The sequence below is a fragment of the Tamandua tetradactyla genome, chromosome 10 (assembly GCF_023851605.1).
Source record: "Tamandua tetradactyla isolate mTamTet1 chromosome 10, mTamTet1.pri, whole genome shotgun sequence".
Lineage (NCBI taxonomy): Eukaryota > Metazoa > Chordata > Mammalia > Pilosa > Myrmecophagidae > Tamandua > Tamandua tetradactyla.
Genome location: NC_135336.1, coordinates 82,280,925 through 82,284,515, shown reverse-complemented (window position 1 = coordinate 82,284,515; position 3,591 = coordinate 82,280,925).

Genomic DNA, 3,591 nt, shown 5'->3' with positions numbered 1-3,591 from the left:
CTTAAGTTCCCATCATTTTGAATTGAATATGTAAAATATATGTACATTATGGCATACTCACAGCAATTAGAAGCAATGTGTACACAGCAACACAGATAAATTTCTTTTTAAAAAGTGCTGAGTAAATATAACGAAACACAAAAGCAATACTATAGCATAATGATGATCATGAAATTTCTAAATGTATATTTAAAATAAAAATAAACATATAAATAAAGGAAAACCACTAAACATATTAAATTATTTGCCTCTTAAAGGGAGAAGGGTATGGGATTGAGTAATTAAGTCAATAATGAAAAGGAAAAGGAGGGAAAGGATAGAGAGAGGAAGGGAGGGAATTAGGAAGAAAAGATAGAAAAATAAAGGAAGAAGAAAGGAAACACCATGGAAAGACAAAGAGGCAAAACCTGGAGTTTAGGGTGGTACAATGGTGGCTCAGTGGCAGAATTCTGACCTGACATACTGGAGACCTGGAGACCTGGGTTTGAGTCCCAGAACCTGACCAGGTAAATAAAAAATAAAAAAAATAAAAAAAAAAAAAGCAGAAATACATGCACAGAAAACTGGAGTTTAACATGTTAAGGATTTTATCCTTAAATTAAAAAAATATAATATATATTTTGTTATTTTACTGCATTTCATTAGTAAAGTCATCATCTATTAATGGAATAGGGTCTCTGCCAGTGTGAGGTGTCAACACAAAATAAAATTGTGATCTGTGCCATTTTAAAAAACGTAATGTGATTCAAGAACTATGCCATTTAACATGAATCATTTATTCAATTTAGAACTTTTTGTTAAAAATTTAAAGGTATAAATAGACTATTAATTTTTAAATGTGTTCAGTTGTCTATTCTGATCTGAAATCATTTATGATATGGTTTAGTAGGTGACTATTGTTCAGCAGTGACATGTTTTAACAGACAACAACACTTTATTCGTACTTAGTAGAGAAAGAAAGCCTTCACAAAGAAACTGTATGATTAAGTACAGATAAAGCAAATATGGAAAGTCCCCAAATAATTAAAATCCACACTGAGCCTATTCTTCAGCCCATTTTTCCTCCCGTTACTCAGGGTATCTTCTTTTGGAGACATCAGGCCTGCTCTGCAGCTGCAAGGTATGAATCAGTACAACCAAATTCCTCTCCCTCAGCCTCCCACCACACACAGAAGCCTGGCACTGCCTGCTTATATGTGTCAGTTTTTCTCCACTCAAATGCATCCAGATTTTGGCTTTTCTTATTTTTTGTCAAGAAGACAACCACAAATATTCATTTAGTACTTAGACTTACTGATATGAAGTCAACGTAATTGATCCGTAAAACTTGTCTTGCAGAGTTTCAAGAATCCCTTTGGTTTATTAATTCTTTGTGAAGGGGACACCACTTACTATGACTGATTCAACATTCTTAGAAATTGCAGTGCATAACCTCTTGGCAAGCAATTATTTAATTCCATCAATAACTTATTTCTCAAGGAAAATTGGGGAAATAGAGTAGGAACTGAGCTCAGCAACTTCACTAACAGTTAGACATGACTATTCAGCCAGCAGCTGACAGCAGTGAGTAAGGGTGCGCAGTGAGGGTGGAAAGTAAAACATTTCTATTGCACCCAGAATGGTACAACAGGGCCAGTGCTGGAATAATAGCTCACAGAAATGGCAGATCTACTCATTTTCAATCACTTCCTTTTAGATGACTTATTCTTCCAGAGAGGAAGAAAGCTGCTACTTAATCCTCAGAATCATAATTTTAACCATATCCTTTCCCTATCTATAAATGCAAATTACTGCAGAAAGAGAACAACTTCCGTATGAATTCTAGTATTGTAGACAACTAACTGAGCTAATTGCCTTACCTCGCCCCATTATCTGGAATGGTGCACATAAAAAAATATATAAAAATTGACTTTAGCTATCTATATATACCAAGCGTGGTGACTAAGGATGGAAATATTATTGAAGCTCAGAGCTTTATGAGACTTGTACAATAATTAGAAAGAATTATTTTGAAAGTCATCACTGAGTAAGTGTATGGGAATCAATATGGTAAACCAAATAAATAAAAACTGAAGCGAAAAATATATTTAAAATTTCATTTGACTCAGGTGACAGGACCTGAGGCATGGGATCCATCAAGTGATACTAAAACAAAGCTATATATTGTGATATTTAAAACTAATTTACAGATCTCAGCCTTTCAGATCCACTTATGTAGAAAGATGCAAGGAATTTAGCCTTACTTCTCCAGGTCTCAAACTGCAAAAATATCCAAATGCACCTTAATAGGAAAACGAATAAACACACTGCGGTATGTGTACTCCGTGAATTCTATTCATCAAAGAAAGGAGACAAATTACTAATGCATGTGATTGAATAGATGAATCTTAAATATGTAATGTTGAATGAAAGAGGTCAGATACATGCAAAAATAGATATTGTATGATTGCATGTATATGAATTTGAAAGACAGCCAAAATAAATCTATGGTGGGAGATTATTTCTAGTTGGGAGTATTGACTGAAACAGGGCACCTGGTAAGTTTTTTAGGGAGATTGAACTGTTCTGTTTTTGTTTGGATCATGGTAACATGGATTTCTGGATTGCCGAAGCTCATCAAACTGTGTTGAGCATTGAAAATCTCTGTATTTTGTTCTAGGAAAATTACACCTCAATAAAGAAATAATTTAATACCTATTATACATGTATTATACCTAATTTTGATGTAAAGTACTGGGCATTATAATTGAGACTTCAAAAATTCTTAGGCAACTCATATTTATATAATGCTTATTGATTTGTAAATGAGGCTTTTATTTTAGTACATATTGATGATTGTTATTTTTTCTATTGTTCACGTTCTAAAGTAAATATTTTCACTGAGATAACTGTTGATTTAACCATGCAAAACCAGTACATTTTCATGTATTATTCAAATGAGAGTTTGAAACATTTCTGGCTCTTGCTTTTCATGTAAAATTGGCATTCTACACTAATTAGGCGAATGCAGATTTCTAATTAGGGTTCTTTTTTTTTTTCCTTTAAGGAATTTCATGAAACAAATAAAATCATGAAAATCCTCTTGAGTAAAACTGCATATTACCTTCTAGGATGCAAAATTATTTATAAAATCAACTTCTAAATTTCCATTGTGTTTAATCTTTATGAGTTTATTATTTTCAAAATATACTGAATTAAACACTGTATGCACTTTTCATCATAGTTGTAAATGACATACATAGAAATTAAAATTGCCTATTTACCAAGGAATAAAAAATGTTCCATCATACTGTGTATTAATTAGGATTTTCCAAGAAAATAGAACCAAAAGGATAGATAGATACAGATATAGATATATGTATAGATATAGATATAGTTATAGATATGGATAGATACATAGATATGACTATGGGGATTGGAAACTCTTAATTCCATAGGGTAGGCTACAAGCTTGGAACTCTGATAAAGATTTCAATGAGTTCCACAGGAGAAGCTGGCTGGCTGAAGTAGAGATAGAAATTCTTCTGACTGATGAAATCATCAGGTCTCTCGTAAGGCCTTCAACTGATTGGATGAGATTTCTTGTATTGC